This window comes from Podarcis vaucheri, assembly GCF_965113315.1.
Source record: "Podarcis vaucheri genome assembly, chromosome: 1".
Classification (NCBI taxonomy): Eukaryota; Metazoa; Chordata; class Lepidosauria; order Squamata; family Lacertidae; genus Podarcis; species Podarcis vaucheri.
In genome coordinates, this window is record NC_138759.1 from 44673841 (window position 1) to 44696140 (window position 22300).

The 22300-nt window shown below is 44.1% G+C and overlaps 1 protein-coding gene across 1 annotated transcript in view; it reads right to left on the reverse strand.

Annotated features, from left to right (window-relative positions):
• The window catches only part of RMDN3 (regulator of microtubule dynamics 3), a 276642-nt gene extending 255296 nt beyond the window's left edge, over window positions 1–21346 (reverse strand). The window contains exon 1 of the mRNA XM_082240588.1: window positions 21340–21346. The gene's annotated coding sequence lies outside the window, so the exon portion shown is untranslated. The remainder of the gene's footprint in view (window positions 1–21339) is intronic.
• Between the last annotated feature and the right edge of the window lie 954 nt (window positions 21347–22300).

The following is a 22300-nucleotide window of genomic DNA, read 5'->3' on the forward strand; positions in this document are numbered from 1 at the left end:
AGAAATCCAAGCCAGCCTCTTATTTTGAACTAAGCATTGCAGCATAAATATTACCAGAAGACTGTTGGCTCTGTTTCCAAGAATACAAACAATTTACCAGAGAGAAAGCTGAATGAGAGGATCACTGGTTCTTAGCAACACTTCACATTCCAGAAATCCCTGAGTCTAAATCAATAACCTTTACACAGCAAACTGCTACCCTTCAGTGCAACAAATGGGAAAGTTTGCTGAGTGGGGCCTTCAGGGAGGGAGAGGAATTGAATGTCGAAAAATAGGAACTGAAGGAAAATTTGGAAGGGGACCACCACTCAACAGCAAGAGACCCAAAGTCCAGTCCCTGGTGTTTCAAGTTAAAAGGATCTCAAGGAGAAGATAATGAATCAGAACTCTACCTCTACCTGATTCCCTGGTGTAGGGTTACCATATTTCAAAAAGTGAAAATCCAGACACAAAAGTTGCTGTTACAGCAACTCTCCATGGTAGGGCACCCAGATTTTCCCGGACATTTCAGCGATTCCCCCAGATGCTGTTTATGAGGGCTGAATACCGGCTATGTCCGGAAAATTCCAGACATCTGGCAACCCTACCCTGAAGACCTGCTGCCAGTCAAAACAGACAAATGCTGATGTAGACAGATCAAAAATTTGACTCAGCATAAGGAACTTTCGTATGATCCTATATAATATGACATAACTTCATGTGAATTCTGGGTGTATCTTTTGGTTTCAAGACGGTTTCAAGAAATTGAACGCATACGCACCATATATTTAAAGTACTTCACTTCCCAAAAGATTCCAGGGAATGATAGTTTACCCCCACAGAGTTAGAATTCCCACCATGCTTAGTAAACTACAGCTCCCATTATCCTTTTGGGATTGGGGAGGGGGGTGTACTTTAAATGTGTTTTAGATATATGCTGCACATGCAGAATCAGTTTGATGCAGCTCCTTGAAACCAGGCGTAGCCAAGACAGTGGCTGCCAGATGTTGTTGGACTTCCACCAGGCCCAGCCACCAACGCCAATGGTTGGAGATGATGGGAACTGTAGTCCAACGACATCTGAAAGGCACCACAGAGACAGTTTTAGGGTGGCGCAACCAGACCACACTGAGCACCATGCTGCAGGGGGTGCCAAAACAATGCTGTAGAATAGAACGTGAGAGACATTGGGGTGCCAAATTTTAGCACCACACAGGGCACCACTGAAATTTGAGAGCCCAATGTCTGCCACTATTCCCCAGTCAGGTGGAGGACAGCAGCAGTGCTGTAATTCGGGACAGGCAGCTGCAAAACAGCCAACACTTTAAATTTTCCTGGATGCCCCGTTGCTCTGGGGGCCTCAGCATGCAGAGCACATACGCTGACTTGCAGGGTTTACACGGGATTGCAGTGGTTTGGCAGCTTGGATTCTTCATAGCAAGTGAGTGACTGAATGGCGTTACTTTTAGAGAAAACGACTGGTGTGGAAGCAACCCTAGAATACCTCTGAAAACAGCAGGAAGCAATCAAAACTCTGTCGGTCTTGGAAGGGAGAGGAGAGAAAGACTCAGCATTCCTTTCCTTTGTTTATGGATACAAAAATCACACAGACCGCTGATGCAAGCGGATATCAGGATCAGAGGAATTCCCCACTTTACTACAAGGTTGTGTCAATTGCAGTGCAGAGATGCTGAGAAAGGATGTCAGGGCCGGTCCTACTATTTGGCAGAATGAAATAGCTGCCTCAGCTGCTATTGGGGGCGGGGGGCATTAGTGGCAGCTTCCCTCACGAGCCGGTTCTTCTGAGTCGTCCCCCAGCCCTTCCCCTCTGTTGCTTTGCTGGAGGCTCCTAAGCTAGCCTGCTTCTCTCAGGTGCAGCAGAGGATGTTGAAATAAGGTCCAACTGCCAGGCTTCTGTACCTGCAAAGTGGGTGACATCTTGCCCTTCGCCTCAGACAACAAAATGTCTTGGCTGGATCCTGAAGAGTATATATTTCATTTCATTTTTGCCCCTTGCAATTAACATTCTGAATTTTTCTTATACCTATGTACCCCTTTGTAGTTTTCCCTTTAATCAATGGTGGGTTTGAACAAAGTCATGCATGCCTCAATGACATTCACACATAATGAAGAAAAAAACTCAGAGGGACCTTGGACTCCTTCAGGCTGATGGTTGTGTTTTTTTATGAGGTATCTATTTGTGTCTTTTTGAGGATGCGTGTCTGTGTGTATTCTTATATATAAGCACTCTTCTTGCTTCCCACATGCTAAATACTTCATATTCCATTCTTAGGATATTATTTTAAATAAATTTTCTTCATATATGTTGTTCATTTGTTTTCTTTATTCTTTATTCCCCCATATATATATATATATATATATATATATATATATGCAGGTTTTGGTGTCTTCGGGTGTCTTCCCGTGTAAGAGTCGGGGTGTCTGTGCTCACTAGTGAGCACAGACACCCCGACTCTTACACGGGAAGACACCCGAAGACACCAAAACCTGCATTCCTGTACCCGTGAAAATCTACGAAAGCATATATATATATATATATATATATAATCAAAATACGGATAACAAATAATAATAATAACAATGCTGAAAAAATCCTGGTTTGTGACATTGATTAGAATGTTAATTCTAATGCTCTGTAATACAATATAGTGTAGCCCTTTGGATAACATATTGCATTTTCTCTTGTTTTGTATATTGTACAGTTCTGGATTGGAGAATATGGTGCCGTGTCTTTTTCATTTTAATTTCATCATTGATACCCCAGCACTGATAGGAAAAACCATTTGACATATTATATCTAAATCCACTATAAAATCAAATATTTGTTCCCATCTTTTATCTATTTATGAAAACTATTTGTCATTTTGTCTCATGTATACTTTCCAACAATTCTGCTGCTTCTTCTGCATTCTGTATACAGTGGTACCTTGGGTTACATACACTTCAGGTTACATACGTTTCAGGTTACAGGCTCCGCTAACCCAGAAATAGTGCTTCAGGTTAAGAACTTTGCTTCAGGATAAGAACAGAAATTGTGCTCCGGCAGCATGGCGGCAGCAGGAGGCCCCATTAGCTAAAGTGGTGCTTCAGGTTAACAACAGTTTCAGATTAAGAACGGACCTCCAGAACGAATTAAGTACTTAACCCGAGGTACCACTGTATATATTCTGCATACCTATTCTGCAACAAATTATTGCCAGAACACAATTGCATTAGGGGTGGACTGTCAACATATCGTTCCACTTGATTAGTTGTTTTGCGATGCTTCCTCAGTGTTTTTACATTATTGCCATCTAGAGAGGCACTCTTGCGCTATAGTGCAACAAAGCACGCAGACATAAAATAAACCAGAACATTTGTAGTATAAAAAAGTATAAAAAGTTACAGTATTTCAGCAGGACATGTACCAGTATTTCAGCAGGACATGAAGCAGTATGTCTGCCCCAAAGCAGCACTGAAAGTGGGATTGTGTATAGGCACCATTAAACTATCATGAATGTGCTCTAAAAATGATGTTTAAAGGATTTGTAAACATTGCTAGCTCCCCACCCCCATACACAAAGGTATGAACTTCCTTGCACTATTCCTTCCTTCCCCCTTGTGGAGATTTTTGGGATTCTTAGGAAAGGCTAAGGGGAGTTTTGTCTTCAGCTGCTTCTGTAGAAACGGACTACAGATTGAATTAAAGATTAACGAACTTTATTCTGACAAAGCCTGGAGTAGTAACACATTTCTCCAGCAAATTCAACCTTCTGACCCAGCTCTTCCTGAGCTGGCCTCTTGTTTTTCTGAAAGGGGCCACGAGCCAGATATTTAATTAATAATGTATATATTACAAATTCCATGTAATGGATTCTTAAGAAAAACAGTTCATTTGTTAGCAAACAGTTAGCAGAGTTTCTCAGAAAGGCATTGGTTTCTCATTTGCTTTTTGCCACCACAGGCCACAACTGCAAAAAAAAAAAAAAGGGGGGGGGGAGATTCAAGGTCTGGCAGCTCGCTGTATTAGAGACATGATCTCATTTTTAAATTAATGAGAGGACAATGTAAACAGGAATGCATCTTTTCTCAGCTTGAATTACCTTTATTGACTATATTAGCTGAGGAGAGCAGAGAAGTCTGGCTCCCAAAACATACCCTCCAAGTGTCCCGATTTTCCAGAGACAGTCCCGGAATTACGAAAGCCACCCAACTTTAGATTTGATCCTAGAGCAGGGGTCTGCAACCCGCGGCTCCGGAGCCGCATGTGGCTCTTTTACACCTTTGCCGCGGCTCCGGAGCGGATACTAGCGAGGGGAGGAGGCACATTGTGCGCCCCGACACTTCCCACTGTGGCAGGCGCTGTACTGGCTGTGACGTCGCATGGGGGTGGTGCGTGCGTTAGTCACGCACCGTCCCGATGTCACCTTCCCGCCCGCTGTCAGATTGCGGCTCCGGAGATATATTTGTTTTAAATGTTGCAATGGTTTTGCGGCTCCCAGGTTTTTTCCCCTTCGGAAACGGGTCCAAGTGGCTCTTTTTGTCTTAAAGGTTGCAGACCCCTGTCCTAGAGTGTCCCTATTTCCCCATGCCCTTGCTGCCACCACTGAGTTCAGGGAGGAGGATGAACTGGTGCTTGACCACAGCATCAGCGGTGGCGAGGGAGTATCCCATTGCCTCTCCATGGCCACTGCTGCCAGCCTTCTCGCTTGGGCAGCTCGTAACGGCTGCTGGAGGCCCAGCCCTGTGTAAAATGCCAGCTCTGAGGGACAGGGAGAGGGCAGAGCTACCCTGGGCAGGAAGAAACAGGGAGCAGAGCAGAGCACAAGGAGTCTTGATTTTTTACTTTTACTTTTTTTTTAAAAAAACACCTTTGTGTATCCATTCCTAATCCTGCCCTATAATTTTATTTATTGGTGTGTGTTTTTCTTTTCTATTTTGTAAATAAATTTTTCTCTGCAATGTTCGTCTGTGCGTGCGGCGATTTGCCGCTTCCGCGCATGTGCGTGACATCATTTTGAGCGTCTGCACATGCGCAAGCGGCGAAACCCGGAAGTAACACGCTCCATTACTTCCGGGTTGCCGCGCAGCGCAACCTGAAAATACTCCTGAAGCTACTTCAACCCGAAGTATGAATGTATAACCATATTTCACTTCTTGTTTTCTTCTAATTGACTTCCTTTGTCCCCAATGCGTATCTACTTTCATATTTAATACACTGTTTCCTTCTCATTTCATTTTTTCCTACTTTTCTTTCTATTTTAGACTTTTGTTTTGCAAAAGTTAATCAAAACAAGTCCAGGTATTAATTTGAGGGCACTGCTTTTTAAGATAATCTCTATATTTTCTCCATTCCTTTTGAAATTTTTGTTTAGACTGACCCCTAATTGCACCTGTCATTCTAGCCAACTCAAGGTAATAAAATAATTTTTCTTGCCATTCTTTTTTTTGTTGGCGCTGACTCGTTTTTCCAATTTTTGGCAATTAGGATTCTTGCTGCCAATGTTGCATACAGGAATATTTTTGTGTTTTCCCTAGCAATATCTGAATCTAATATTCCCAACAGAAAAGCTTCTGTTTTTTTGTTTTATTTTTTACAAAAGTTTGTTTAAATATTTTCTTCAACTCTTCATATACCAAATCCCAGAAGCTCTTAATTTTATCACAGGTCCACCACATATGTAGTAGAGTCCCCTCTACTTGATTGCACCTCCAACACAATTTAGATTTTGTTTTATACATTTAAAATATTTTGCTTGGTCTTAAATATCATCTATAAAACACCTTCAACAAATTTTCCTTTATCGCCTCACAAGCTGTAAATCTCCAATTCTCCTTCCATAATTTTCCCCATGATGATAATTGAATAGGTTTGCCTATGTCCATTGCCCATTTAATCATTACCTCTTTTACTTGTTCATCCTTCACCTCCCACTCTAGTAAAGTTTCGTACGTTTTAGAGATTGCCTTTGTCTTATTTTGTAATAAGAAACATTTTCCAGTTATCAACAAGCTAGACCATTTCCTTAATATGTTGCCTGTGTCATTTCACGTCCGTTTCTGCCGGCTCACTATTCCTAGCCTTGTTTATTTTACAAGGGTGAATCATGTTTGTATACTGTGCGGATATTGGGCAAGATCCTGCATCTCATTCACGCTGATGAGAGCATTGCCTCAAGAGCAGGAGCCGATTCAAGTATCTGGGGAAACACACACAAACAAAGGGGCATGTACACGCAACACTTTTATGAATTGCAAATGTGTTTTCTCTTGTAGTGATGGAATCAGCAATATGGTTCCCAGATGCTTGACAGGGTTTCCAAGAGAACTAATCTCCAGGTCCAACTAGATGTGACATTAAATGTTCTTTTGCATTTAATATACGCCATTTTAAAAATGCATATAGCTGCCATGGGGAGAGGGGATGAGCAAGAGGTGAACTGTGGTGGGCAGCAATGGAGAGTTTAACACTTTCTCCCCTGGAGTACTGTAATATCACATCCCCAACACTCCTGTTTGCACTGCAAGTAAAGCTTGCAATAGCAGCAGTGGGGGGTGATTTTAATTAGGGTTGCAGGAGGAGGAGAGAAAGGGCTAAACTCCCCCTCTCTTCCCTCCTACACCTGCTGCCATTAACATTTTTTTAAAGCACGTTAAATGGCATTTTGGGTAGGGTGTCCCCCAAAGCTATTGCCTCAAAAGAGAACACAAATCACATGCAAAGGACATTGATTTCCTTTTTTTAAAAAAATACATTTTAATTAATTTTTTAACATATCATTTCCAACAGTCTTTTAACATACATTTTTGTCTTATACAATATTTTAGACTTCTGTCAACTACCTCTGAAGATTTTCCATTCTTTATCACTTAATTTGCATTTCTTAATTTCTCTATTACTTTTAATTATCCTTAACTGATATTCTCTTCATAATCTTCCTTGCAATATTTCACATAATCCTCCTTACAAAACTTCTTGCACTCCTACTAGCATAATCTGTTTATTACTATTGCTTTTCAGATAATTCAAATATTTACTCCAGTCCTCTAAGAATCTCTGGTCCCTCAGGTTTCGAATCCTTCCTGTTAATCTGTCTAATTCTGCATAGTCCATTAATTTCATTTGCCACTCTTCTTTCATCGGTAATTCTTCTGAGAATTCCATGCAACCTGCACATGCACATTTATAAATAGTTCCTGCAATTTAAAATAGAAATGCAATATATCTCGCCACGGTAGGGAAGACTGTGCCAGGTGACCAGTAAGAATTTGTGCATTGTCCACCTGAGGAAACCTTTAAAAATGGGATCAATCTCATGTGGATACTTGTTTGGACTTCTGGGTGGCTTATTTTGACTTATAGGGTTAATTTCAGATAACTGCACTGATGGTTATTGCATCCTTACTGTGAACCGATGGTGTTGGCTTTCTTTCTTTCTTTCTTTCTTTCTTTCTTTCTTTCTTTCTTTCTTTCTTTCTTTCTTTCTTTCTTTCTTCCTACCATTAAAAAACAAGGAGGAGGAAATGTGGACGTGTGTGCGCGATTATGCATGTAAAATAACGGTGCAACTCTTGCATAGAGAAGGCCTTTCCCGCTGCTACACTCCCTTCTTCGCTTCCACACCTTAACCAGCAACTGCAGTGACAGATCTTCAACCACTAGGTGGTTCTAGTGGTCCAAATTCTGGTCCCTTAAAAGAGGAGCTGCACTGCCTGGGCTTGAGCCCTGCCCCTGCCCTGCCCTGCTGTGTCCCAAGTTTGGAGTCAATATGAATACATAGTCAAAGTTGTTTGGTTGGGCATTCTGTGGTTTGTATAGAGTGGCTTTCGTCCGTTCTATCCTGGAAAGCGCTCTGCATCGTAGGTGTGACTCATTCCCCTACACTTTCAGGAGCAGCTCTGTGCTACCTGGGAATGTGCATTCCTGTGGTCCTCCAAGCAAGACACTCTCCACCTTTCATCTGAGGCAAGCTGAGTGCAGTTTGCCCTGGTTTGCCAAGAGATGCTCCACATTGGCTCGGAAAATTGCTGAGTAAGAATGGAAAGAGTCCCAGTTACACACGTGAGCGGATGAGCAAGGGATCTTGCTGATTCTGTCTGCACTTTAACATTTGAGCTCCACAGCCTTATCCTACACATGCTTGCTTGGAACTAAGTCCTGCTTTCTCCAAAGGGCTCCCAGGTAAGTGTTCACAGGGCAGCCCCAAAGCACCTCTGGATTTGGTTGGTTTGCAGTGCCTGCCAAGAAGGCCAAGAAGCCTCGGTCACATTGTAGATTCCTCTCTTCCGCAAGAATGATGGAGAAATGTGCAGACAGGCCCTCTTTTGTGTTATGTTTGCGAGCTGCTTCCCATGACATTTGGAGAATGTGAGATGCCCCTGACTCAAAGGGTAGAACTTACAATGTTCCTCCTCACCTGTCTTTCAGGGCTGGGGCAACAGTAAGGTGGCTTCTCACTTTATCCAAATGGTATGACGGAAAGCTGCTGTTCGTCTGCAGCTGGGGCAGGGGAAGACACCTGCAAAAGATTCCAGGTTCAGTCCCTACCAGCTTCTCCAGGTAGGTCTCAGTAAACCCCTTCCTGAAATCCTGGAGAGCCACTGCCAATGGTAAAGGACCTCTGGACAGTTAAGTCCAGTCAGAGGCGACTACAGTCATACCTCATGTTACGTTTGCTTCAGGTTGCACGTTTTCAGGTTGCATCCTGCGGTGACCTGGAAGTACCGGAAAGGGTTACTTCTGGGTTTCGCTGCTCACGCAGATGTGCAAAATGACATCACACGCATGCGCAGAAGCGGCGAATCATGACCTGCGCATGCGAAGACAATCATGACGAGCAGACACGGGTTCCATTCTTTTCAGGTTGTGAATGGGCCTCCTGAACGTATCCTGTCCGCAACCAGAGGTACCACTGTATGGGGCTGCGGCGCTCTCTCACTTCAGGCTGAGGAAGCTGGCATTTGTCCACAGACAGCTTTCCGGGTCATGTGACCAGCATCACTAAACTGCTTCTGGTGCAATGGAACACTGTGACAGAAGCCAGAGCACATGGAAACGCCGTTTACCTTCCCACTGCAGCGGTACCTATTTATCCACTTGCACTGGTGTGCTTTCGAACTGCCATGCTGCAGAAGCTGGGACAGAGCAACGGGAGATCACCCCATTGTGATTCGAACCGCCGACCTTCCGATCAGCAAGCCCAAGAGGCTCAGCAGCCAGCCATGAGGAGGCGCCACCGTCACAGCCCCAAAGGCCTGGCTTGGACATAGCTCACCTCTCCAACAGCTCTGGAGGTTGATAGCCATGTGGCCTCGGCCAGAGAGCCTGCTTTGGGGGCGTTGGGTTGCACCCCCTCAGAATTCTGTCCCCAGGGCCACCGCCCCCCACACTACGCCACTGCCTGGCGTCTAAAAATATACAGTGGTACCTTGGTTTACAAACTTAATCCGTTCTGGAAGTCCGTTGTTAAACCAAAGCATTCTTAAACCAAGGCATGTTTTCCCATAGCAGCGGGGGACTCAATTTACAAATGAAACACTCAACAGGAAGCAAAACATGTTCTGCTTCCAAGGCAAAATTGACAAACCAAAACACCTACTTCTGGGTTTGCAGCGTTCTTAATACAAGTTGTTCATAAACTAAGCTGTTCTTAAACCAAGGTACCACTGTATACAGTGGAACCTCTACTCACAACCACAATCCGTTCCGGAGGCCTGTCCGGAAGTCAAAACGGGTCACTGGGAGAGGTGCTGTTATGTGCAGGCGCGGGCAGCGATTGCCCACTTCTGTGCATGTGCAAACGGCGATTTCCGCTCCTGCATATGCGCGAACGGCGGCAAACCTGCTGGTTACTTCCGGGTTTGCCCCAGACGTTGGGCGAAATGAACACGAGCAGAGGCAGATGTAAGAAGAAGTTTGACTGTATAAGGAAGATACCAGATGAACCTCCCTGGGGCGAGCATTGCACAAATGGGGAGCCACCACAGAAAAGGTCTGGACTTCACATGGAGGAGGAACCCAGAGAAGGGTCTCATGGCTCTGCCATTCCATAATCATTATTTAACAATGATATTGGCCTAAATTTCTTGACATTCAAACGATCAACATCTTGCTTAGGGATTAACGTTATGTATGCCACTTTCCATGTGTTCGGTGTCTTTCCTCCTTGTAAAATATTATTCATTACCTCACTGCCCATTTTGTAATATTTTGTGGTGAAACCATCAAGTCCTGGGGTTTTACCTTGTTTCATTTTTTGAATTGCATTTTGGATCTCCTGCGTTCTTATTGGATTGTTTAGGTGTTCCCTCTTTTCTAATTGTATCTGTTTCCCTTTATGCACCTCCAAATATTTCTCTATTTTCCTTATGTCTTCCTTTTCTTTTCTATAAAGTTCTCGCTTTCAATAATGTTCTGTAGCTTCTCCCTGGTGTCTGGGGTGCTGATAACACAGATTGTTGTATCTGTCTATAACCACTGTGATGTATATCGCAGCAGTTCAGACTGCCTGTCCCTCACTTGGCTCAGATGGGATACGAAGCGTCGCACTAGCGTGCAGGCAGAGTGGAAAGCTTTCAGGAACTGGATCCAGGTGCACGAAAGGTTAACAGGAGCATCGTGGTGCAAGTCCGCTATGGGAACCTCTGTCTGATTAAGATCTTCCAGCATCCCACCTGGCAGAGCCCATCACAAAAGTGATAAAAGAATGTCTCTGTGTCAAAACCTCACAGCCACCCTAAGGACTGTCGCATACAAACACAAGCTGTGCCACTTTTGTTTCTGGCAGAGCCTTCTGTGTTTTTAACAGCTGCACAACAAGAAGAAATTTAGCAACTCACATTTCCACACCGTGGGAAAATTAAGCAGCCATATAGCTCTTGTAGGCACAGGAAACTATCCTAAAATGTAGCTATATTTTATTCCCTGACAGTATATCTGAACCTTTAACAGGTGTGTGGCAGGTAGGGATGGAGGAGGAATTTGATTCAGTTTGCATTTAAAGGTGACTCTTCATAATTTGCCCTTTCCAAAGCGATACAGGACCCAAAACACAGCCACCCCTTAAAAATTGCATGTCTCTGAATTCTGCAATGCAGTTATTCAGCCAGTATGAACAAAGATGAGCAGACAAGGGTAAAATGTGCACAGAAATGCATGTATGTATTAGCGAAAACCACATTTAAAATGTATTGCATATGGGGAAATTGCTTTGCAAAAAGCAACACCTGGCAAAACTGCATACAAAAATGTGTGTCAATTAGAGGAGATTCGCACTAAAAGGCTGATGAATTTTCATGACGACTTCAAAATAATTTCGCAAACTGATGTGGAAATGTGAAGAAGGGAGCGTAAGAATGTGGAACTGAGAGAAACTGAAACTGACCAATTCACCCAACCATAGCTGCAGGCAGAAGGCCAACAGTAAAGGACACATTTTCTGCTTGTTAAAAGTTTCTGCCAGCTCTGTCAAAGATGCAGAGATTCTGATGGAAGAGAAGCTAGGGATCCTGAAGGGAGAAAAGTCCTTATTTCCCCAATCCCTTGAGGTTCCTAGAAGCTTGCTTTGAAATGCGTGCGATTATTCTTGAAATCTGCTACACTGTTGTAATTTTTTATGCCCTTTTACAGGAAATAAAAAACACACACACATCAAATTACAAAGGAAGCGCTCTCTCTTCTCAACCTTATATCCTGCAAAGGCAAACTAACTTCACAGACCTATTTTGCAAATCAGTCCCCTGTGCTGCTGTTTTTTATGCCCACCTTCGAACCTTCATTGTTTTAGCTAGGATTAGGAAGTGGAAGCTCTAGCGCAGCTTGACAATGGCTCTTGTCACAGCATCTGTAACCTTCCCCCTGCCCCCCCAAAAAAAACCCCGGATTCAGAGCACTGCATGCAACCAGTGCACTAATTATTTGACCCAATCTTTTTGCAAAGCGAAAGGTGTTGCGGTGGCACAAATAAGGAGACATCTGATTGGCTTCTTCCCAACCAGAGTCCTGAAACGTCAATCGTGGTTGGCTGAAGTGAGTGGGACAACCTCAGGGCTAAGGGGGGTAGGGGTGGCACTGGACGGGGCACCAGCAACATGAGTCATGTTTCAGTTTCATGCAGCTCTGAACAAAGCAGAAAGGAAGAAATGTTCCACTGGTGAGGAAGTGAGGGACGGAGCAGACTTTGTGATACCATTAGTCTTCATTTCCTGAGGAAACAGTAGGGACTTGGGAGCAGTTAGTCGTCAAAATCCTTTTTGTATTTAAGCCCCTTCTATAGGAAATGGCATTTGGGATTCCCTGGCATGTCCCTAGGGAACACTCTCCTGGAATTAAACTTATTCAAGTCGTTGGGTGGGCTTGCTCTGTGTACATAAATTTCAAGGGAACACAGCTTCTTCCCTGGTGGTGGTGGTGGTGGGGGGTGTCATTCCCACATTGTAACAGGGCTGGGCATTTGGCAATAATTCTGGAGTTATTGCAAAACGCAAGGCAGCTCACAACCTGAATTAAAACAGATACTGCTAAAATAAAATAAATCACCAGTCACAAATATTTGTTTAAAAAAATTAGATAAGTTACCATATTAAAAGCAGTGCTGCCTCAAAATGACTTTAAACTATTTAAAAGAGCAACAAGAGAACACCCACCATGAAAAGACCCTGCAACTTCAGCTGGTTAGTGGCTAAAGGTCTGTCTAAACAAAAGAAGTATTTGCTTGCTGGTGAAAGGAAAGCAGAGAGAGGAGGCCAGACTATTAGACACAATCTAGGAGCAACCACCAAGAAGCCCCTCTCCATGGGCAAAACCTGGATTCATGGGGGGGGCAAAAACCTCAGTTAGTTAAGTATTTTTATTGATTTACTTTATTAAGGGGGGCAGCTTCTCCCTCCCCCCCCGGCTATGCTTATGCCCAGAGCCATAGCTAGGTGATCTTGAGCCCCCAGCAGAACCGTCCAGATTGCGCCCCCAAGCCACAGAAAAATTAGCTCTTTTTTGTGCCTCTCATCCAACCCCTCCCCATTCAATTTACCCTCTATTAAAAACGTTTTCTTATGAGGAAATAATCAGTATTTTTATTTATAGACATATTTTTACCCAATTTTGCACCCCCCCTGCCTGCGCCCCTGGCGGGGGCCCACCTCATCACCCCCTAGCTACGGCCATGCCCATGCCCCTCTCTTGTGACTTTACCAAAGGTTCCTGTGAGGATGATGTGAAGGGCTGTCCCAGGGCCTGAGCAAACCACAAAATGGCGCCCCCCTCCCCACTAGGGAAGAAGGAGTGAGTGAAGATCTACATCAGGAACAAGGGGCTAATGAAGATCGACCTCGGGATCAGCTGCCCCTGTGGATCATTCCTTTGCCTCCTCTTGCCTCATAGGTGGGCCAGCCCTGGTGGTGGGACCAAGAGAAAGTCCCCACCAGAGGATCTGAGTGATAGAAGGGGAACACAAAGAACCAGGTGGTCCTTAGGCTACTTCAGACCCTCATTTTTTTATTTTTTTTTAGGGCTTTGTGAATTAGCACAAGTTCCTTGAACCTGGCCCGGGAGCAAATCAGCAACCAGTGCAGCTCTCTCAGCAGCAGGGTGGCATGCTGCCAATAAAGTGGTACCTCTGGTTAAGAACTTAATTCATTCTGGAGGTCTGTTCCTAACCTGAAACTATTTTTAACCTGAAGTATCACTTTAGCGTAAACGGCGTTCCGTGTGCTGCGCTGGCTCGCCAGATGCAGCTTGTCACGCTGGCCACGTGACCCGGATGTGTCTCCAGACAGCGCTGGCTCCCGGCCTATAGAGTGAGATGAGCGCACAACCCTAGAGTCTGTCAAGACTGGCCCGAACGGGCAGGGGCACCTTTGCCTTTACCTTACCACTTTAGCTAATGGGGCTTCCTGTTGCTGTTGTGTGATTTCTGTTCTCATCCTGAAGCAAAGTTCTTAACCTGAGGTACTATTTCTGGATTGGCGGAGTCTGTAACCTGAAGTGTCTGTAACCTGAAGCATCTGTAACCTGAAGCATCTGTAACCCGAGGTACCACTGTAATCTGTTTCTGTGAGCAGTCTAGCCACTGCATTCTGCAGAAGCTGAAGTTTCTGGACCAGGAACAAGGGCAGCCCCACACGAACTGTGTTACAGTAATCAACCAAGGCAAGGATCACTGTGGTTAGGCCGTCACAGTCCAGGAATGGTCGCAGCTGGCATACTAGCCAGAGGCAATAAAAAGCATTTTTGAGCCTCTGGTGACTGAGATGGAACAAGGAGAACTCCCGTCCCGGACTGCATACCTGCTCCTTCGAAGGGTGTGCTACCCTGTCCAGAACAGGTGGTTGACCTATTAGGAGTCTTGCTCAGTTTATTGACCCAAATACCAACAAGCAGCTACCTAAAGAAAAATAAGGGGCTGAAGGAGTTGGCCATGTTTAGCCCTGAGACTGAGAGGAGATAGGATATCCATATTCAAGTATCTAAAGGGCTGTCACATGGAAGATGGAGCAAGCTTGTTTTTTCCTGCTCCGGAGGGTAGGACCAATAGATTCAAGTTACAAGAAAGGAGATTCCGACTAAATGTCAGGAAGAACTTTCTGATGGTAAGAGCTGTTAGACAGTGGAACAGACTCCCTCAGAAGGTGGTGAACTCTCCTTCCTTGGAGGTTTATAAACAGAGAAGGAGGGCCATCTGTCATGGATGCTTTAGTTGAGATTCCAGCTTTGCAGGGGGATTGGGCTGGATGATCCTTGAGGTCCCTGCAAGTCTATGATTCCATAAAATTAGAAATAATAATAGTAATTTATTATTTGTACCCCACCCATCTGGCTGGGTTTCCCCAGCCACTCTGGGTGGCTTCCAACAAAGATTAAAAATACATTAAAATATCACACATTAAAAATGTCCCTGAACAGGGCTGCCTTCATATGTCTTCTAAAAGTCTGGTAGTTGTTTATCTCTTTGACATCTGATGGGAGGGCGTTCCACAGGGCGGGTGCCACTACCAAGAAGGCCCTCTGCCTGGTTCCCTGTAGCTTTGCTTCTCGCAGTGAGGGAACCGCCAGAAGTGAGGGATAGACTTCTTTTTTGTCCTTCGCCCCACACTGGTTCAGGTAACTTATTGCAAGCGCTGCTTTACTCCCAGCAAAAACAGAACAGAATCAAAAAGGCAACCCATGTACAGAAGGAGCAGACATCTGAAGATCAGCTGCTGAGGATGAACAACAGAGGAAGCCAACCTATTCTTGGCCTGGTTGTGAAGGCTCAGAAACATCTGGCTGGCCGCTGTTGGGGGGAAAGCCCATCTGATCCAACAAGGCAATTGCTGAGCTGTCCTTTCCCGCAGCTGGGAGGAATTGTGAATATTTTTCTTGCACTGTCATCCATTGTGCTTGGGGGAAGGGATTGTCTTCATGATCATGAGCCATTGAGGCTGGGCATTCAGATCCGGTCCCTCTGTGAATCAGAAGGGGTTGCGACTTCCACACCACGTTTTCCATGGGACAGAACTCTGCCTGGTTGTTGCAATATTTATACTAGCTGCTCATAGCTAGCATACCAACCCAGGCAGAATCCAGGCTTTGCTGATAGGATCAACTTGTTTATGTTTTGTTTCATGGCAGCCCAGTTGAAAGCCGCATTACACAAACTGCCCCAGCCTCCTGCTCACACTTGCCAGGGATCTGCCAACATTTCTCAACACAAAACAAGAGGGAGGGAGCACCTACCTTTTAAAGGTCTCCTGCCATGATGCCCTGGGAGCTGAAATGGACATGTGCTGATTTGCCGGTTTGGCTCCCAGGGAGAGCATAGGGTTAAACAGCCAATTTCAGCGCTAATCACAGCAAGACTAGAGGATGTGAGGATGGAAAGAGTGAGATGGACAGTGCCAGCTGCCTGGCAAGAGGGAGCAAAAAGGATGACAGTATTAAGGTGAGACGGTTTTGCGATCGCTTCCTGCTCTGCTTCTGAAATCACACAGGCTCTACGCTAGTGGCCAAAATTGTGGAAACCTTTCGGAGAAAGCGTATTTCCGAGGTTTGATATCTCATTCTTTCTATGTGTTTCATGTTTCTTCTTTATGACTGCTTTTGTAATAAATACCCCTTCATAAAAGTTATTCCATTACATTCTTCTTTAAATTATCTTTCCACTGATATATAATTTTATGGTGTTACTCCAAAAAAAGTGGTGTTATGAGCCATCAAACTGCGGAAATATCCTTCCTCCAAAAGGTTTCCACAATTTTGGCCACTAGTGTAGCTGGGACTTGTTGACAGAAGGCAGAAGACTCTACACTGCTCCCCAATCACCTTCAGAACAATTTGGGGAAAGCAGAAACGGTCTCAGTGCTAAGCCCACCAGACAGGGGTTAAGGGGTGACCCAGGGCCCTGAGCTCTTCATCCCCTTTAAAAATTTCATTAAAATGTTGTTTACAGTGCTTCTGGACATGTTGGAAAGCACATTGCCAGGGTGACCCCAGCAACTCACGACCTTAATTTGCAGAGACACCTAGATTTGCATCTGCATATAAAAACCAGGACATGCATATTGCATGCATCTCTGTCTCAAGAGTCTGTGCCCTGAGGCTTCTAATTAGCAGCACTGGGCATTGTGAGAATGGCGTTCAGGGTTCACATTCTTAAATTTCATGTTCATGCTGAAACGTTAGCATGAAAAGTCTGTATGGCTGGGATTGTTGCACTGCAGAGCATGGGAAGCAAAATCTGTAAGTTGCCAAGGAAGCCTGGGGATCCCAGCTTGGCTCTTTGCTGCTAGGAGACAAGAAGTTTCTAGCCCTCATGAAATGCCTTAAGGTACCTTAATTGTTGCTGCTCAATAGTTACAAAATAACAAATATCGTGTTCTGATTTTCAGTACTCAGGTAATTGTTCTCACTCATCATAGTTTCTAGCATCTGCCCTGGTAGACTACCAGTCTTTTAAAATAAACATCCACATGCAGAAAATATATACAGAAAATACCTCTTCACAAACATGGAAGCCTATTCATTCTCAGCTTGCTGCACTTAACAGAAACATTTTATAACATTGCATGTCCATCATTTCCCCTCCAGGGTATTTGAAGCCTCTCACAAGAAGTTCAACAAGAGGTGCTGAAGTCATAGAGGGGTGTGTGTTTCTGTGTCCCTGTCACTGGCACCGATTGGATAGTTCCTGTAACACCACTAATAAATAAGATCCAATTTCACCCTCTTTCAAAGGGCACAGATTTGTGAACGTGTGTGTGTGTGTGTGTTTATAATATGTGCAGTAGCTGTATCACACTAATACTAGTAGCTCGGAGTCAATCAGCTTTGTGTAGTAATAGAAACAGGGTTGAACCTTGTAAAATCTTTCTAATTTAGATAAGCTGGGTAATGTAATGAAAAATTGGACATGAGCTACTTGCATTCCTTGTAAAGTGCAAAACATAAGGTTGGAGGGAGAGGAATCAAGAAAAAATGTTTGTGAGTTTGTCATACTCTTTCCTGTCTTCAGAAAGTTCAGGAGCCACGAGTAAAAACAAAGGTAAATGCCTCTAAGAAGAGTATTTCTAGTAAAATGAAACTTCTGCTGTGCACCTCAGCTGGTTTCATTGTCAGCATCACAAAGGTCAGTAACATTGCGGTCTCCTCAGCAATGTTTGTGTCATACTACCGAGTAAATTCCAAAAGCATTTTATTTGTACACAACTGTCAGCTGAGTGAGAATATAAGAACTGGAATCAGAAAACAGGGAGCAGGGTGAGGATGTATGGGGGAGAAATTTGGTTTGGTTTGCATTTGAAGACCTTCCTAATTCTCCCATGAAACAAAATTTGCATTTCTCTGGAGGGTCTGATGCAGCTTCCCAACCAAAAAACTGGGTTGAAAAATGTCTCCTAAAACTGTAATAAAACTGGATCCATTTCAATGAGGGCTTAGCGCCAGCTGCAGCACAGAAACTGCTTTGGTTGCCCTGTATGATGACCTCTGTCAAGAGAAAGACAGGAGAAATGTGTCCCTATTAATTCACATTGACCTCTCAACGGTATTTGATACCATCAACCATGGTATCCTTCTGAAGTGGCTGTTCATGGTAAGGATGGGTGGCACCGCTGTGTTCTGGTTCCAGTCCTACTTGGATGGTCATTTCCAGAGTGCTCTTCAGCCCCATGGAGCCTTCAATGTGGAGTTCCTCAGGGTTCAATTTAATCCCCTATGCTGCTTAACATCTACATGAAACTGCTGAGTGGGGTCATCTGGAGTTTTGGAGTATGTTGTATACACTCCAAATACACTGATGATACACAGCTCCGCTTCTCTTTTATATCTGCAGGTGTGGCAATGAATGTGCTGGATTGTTGTCTTGCCATCAAGAAATGATGAGAGCCAGTAAACTGAAGTTCAATCCAGATAAGACAGAGGCACTGTTGGTGGGCAGTTCCTTAAATTGGATGGATGCGAGGCTGCTTGCTCTTGATAGTGTTACACTCCCACTTTCTAGAAAAAGAGGCATTGGAACTCATGACAAACCCCTCCCTTCTTCTCTTATAATGGCAATGGCCCCCACCTGAGTGTTGTGATTGCAGAGTCCTTTGCACAACGGAATGATGAACAGTACGTGCCACATGCTTAAAGTTGCTTTATTTTCAGTTCAGAGTTGAGAAATTACAAACATGCATCTTGCCTCTGCTGGAGCAGAGAAGCAACCGTCCTTCTCCTCGGAATGAAGAACACCGAGAGGACAGTGAAAAACAGGAAACCAGTGTACGTCACATCCAGCTTCCCATTCCCGTGGGAAAACCCAACAGTACTCTGACTGTGGAATGTAAACATTGTCTTGTGACAAGCACTTCACTGCACAGTGAAGAGAGCAGAAACCAACATCCTCCCCCTTTCTGTGAACATCACTGGGCAGCGTGTTCGTACAATATCAGTACAAACCCAACTTCTGTACATAGGTACAGTGTTGATCCCTTGATACAATCTTGGACAATACATCAGCAGGAATTTCATTACCTGGCATATAGGACACCGTTACGAGTCCCTTCTGAATATGTTCCCTAGCATGTTGCACCTTCAACTGCAAGTGCTTCGTGCTTTGCTTACAACCTTCCGAATTCAGCAAAGCCAAACATGCTTTGTTGTCCTGGTAAACCTGGATTGGACATTTGACAGGAATTTTCATGTCTTTGCACAATTGTAACAACCATTCACAATCCTTAAGTGAATAAGACAGTGCATTCAGTTCAGCTTCACAAGTACTTAAGCTAATTGTTGTTTGCTTCTTGCATGACCAATCAAATAGACCCTGATTGTACATGTAACAAACTCCAGACGTACTTTTCCTGTCTGTAGTGTCACTTCCAAAACTTGCATCTGCAAAAATTTCAAGACCACCAGACTTCTGATTGTTAAATCTCAGTCTGTAGTGCATAGTGCCTTTCAAATAGCGTGCTATGCGTTTCAGAGCTTTCCAATCCTTAACAGTAGGATTGTTGACTTGTCTGCTTAGCAAATTACAGCTAACAGCAATGTCAGGTCTTGAACATCTGGCAACGAAGTTTAGCTTGCCTAGCACACTTCTGTACAGTGTAGTGTCAGAAAATGCTTCTTCAGTGTCTTCTACCTGATAACCTGTTGTCATCGGTGTGTCTACAGGGTTAGCATCCATCAGGTTCAGTTTGCTTAACACATCAGCAATTTTCCGTGATTGGTGTACTAGAATGTTACCACTTTGATCTTTCTCTATTTCCAGAGATAGGTAATTGTTTACCTCACCAAGATCTTTCATGTCAAAGTGCTCTTTCAGTTGAGCTAGGGCATTATTGTACATTGTGACATCTTTCCAAAAGAATAAAATATCATCAACATAAAACAAACAATACAGCTTCTTTTGCCCCTCCTCTTTGACAAATACACATGGATCAGCTTTCCCTTGCTGAAAACCTAGAGAAAACAATGCTTCAGTGAGTTTTGTGTGCCAACACCGTGCACTTTGTTTGAGACCATAAAGGGATTTCTTTAGAGCACAAACAAATCCCTGTTTTACCTGTACGCCATCAGGTGGAAGCATATATAGTGATTCACCTAGAGATCCGTACAAAAATGCTGTATTCACATCGTGGTGACTAATGTGTAGATTCTCCTCTGCAGCTAGCTTGAGCATAAGCCTAATGCTCTCATATCTCACAGTGGGTGAGTAGGTCTCGTGATAGTCTTCACCTGGTACCTGTGCAAAACCTCTGGCTACCAATCTGGCTTTGTGTCTGACTATCTTGCCATTTTGATCAGTCTTCGCTTTGAAGACCCATTTGCTTCCAAGCAGTTTCATTCCTGGAACTACTGGAACTAGCTCCCAAGTTTTGTTCTTTTCTAAGGAATCAAGCTCAGCCTTCATAGCATTTAACCATGGCTCAGCTTCCTTAGAATCCAAATCCTGGATTTCTTGGAAACTTGAAGGTTCAAATACCTTCTTGGAGCTTTTAACAGCTGCTACTGCTGTCTTAGCAAATTCATCAGCAAATCCTTTTGGAGGTCTGCCTTTAGTGGCTCTTTGTGACCTGCGAATTAGCCTTTGGTCTTCAACACTCTCCTCTTCCTTCTTGGGAGAAAAGTGACCTATTGTGAACAATGGTTCTTCCAATTCCTGATCAGAGCTTTCAGAGGGTCGCATAGAGGCTTTCGCACTCTTGAAATCCTCTGAATTATCCGATTCAGTTTCAGACTCAGAATCAGAACCTTCATCAGTGAGTGTGGGTTGCTGTTGCTTATCCTCAGTCTCATCACTGTCATCAGGATAACATTGAAAAATTCCCACATTCTCCCCCCACTTGGCATTGTACTCAACACTTCTTGTGAGCCTAATTGTCTTAGAGTCAGTCATCATTATTCTGTAAGAACCTTTCTGATAACCTAGAAAGATACCATGCAATCCACGTTTGCCTAATTTGGAGCTTTGTGGCGAGTGAATCCACATGTCAGAACCAAAAATTTTCATGTGTTTGATGTATGGTTTCTTGCCAAACATCTTCTCATAGGGGGTACAACCAATCGCTGAAGATAACCTGCGATTGTAACTGTAAATAAAACATGAGAGAGCTTTGGCCCAATAACTCTCTGGAAGATTGGCATCATGCAGCAAGGTTTTTAACCCTTGAAGCAATGTCTGATTTGCCCTTTCGCAAAGTCCATTCTGCCATGGCGAGCGAGGACTGGACAAATCGTGTTGAATTCCTTTCTCAGTCAGAAAAGCTTCAAACTGCTGAGAAGTGAATTCTCCCCCGCGATCTGTGAAAAGAATTTTTATCTTCTTACCATGCACATTTTCCAACCAAGCACAGAATTCCTTGAACCTTGGAAAAGCCTCTGATTTCTGCTTGAGATTGTACATGTAAATATACCTGGAAAATGCATCAATGAGAACCATGAAGAACCTATTGCCACCCAAAGAGGGCGATAGTGGACCAACTAAATCAGCATGAACAATCTGGTATGGTTCTGTAGCTTGCCTACTAGACACCTTACCTTTCGCAGCCATTTTCACCTTGTTTGCTGCGCATGCCTTGCACTTCATGTGGTACCTGCAGGGTTTAATAGTCATACCTTCAACCAAGGTAGGCATCTTAGATACTGCCTCAAAATGCAAATGACCAAATTTCCTGTGAAAATCATGAATACATCCTGTATGCAAACTTTTGTTAGAACCTGCAATGCAACAAGTTTCATTCTGCACAACATCATCATAATACAAAACAAACAAACGATCAACACATTCAGCATGCAATACATAATCGTCTTTCTTTGTGATGGTGCATTTCTTGTTCTTGAAGGAAACGTCAATGTTCCGTTCATTCAGCTGCATCACACTTAGAAGATTGTGTGTGGCATCTGGAACATAAAGTACATCCTGTATCTCTAAGTCCAAACTGTGAAGAACAACAGTTCCGTAGCCTTCACTGGGGATCGTGTGATCATCCGCCTGGTGAATCGCACCTTCCTGCGGTGTAAAAGACACAAACAGTCTCTTATCGTTGCACATGTGGTGGGTAGCTGCTGAATCAACAACGAAGAAAGATCTAGACGTCTTCTGGACCTTTGCGACGTTTGGAGTGAAGCGTGAGACCATTGCCTTGTGCTGCGTTGCCCTGGACACCGGACCTTTGCCTTTGCTTTGGCCTTTTCCACGCGATGAACTTCCGCTGCGCTGCTCTGTCTTGGCCCTGGGATATTTGCATTCCCTCTTCATATGGCCTAGACGTCCACACGAGTAGCATTTCACTGCCTTCAAAGCTTTGGCGCCCTCTGGTGGTTCCACTGCACTCTGGGATGACGTCTGTGAAGACTCCCCCT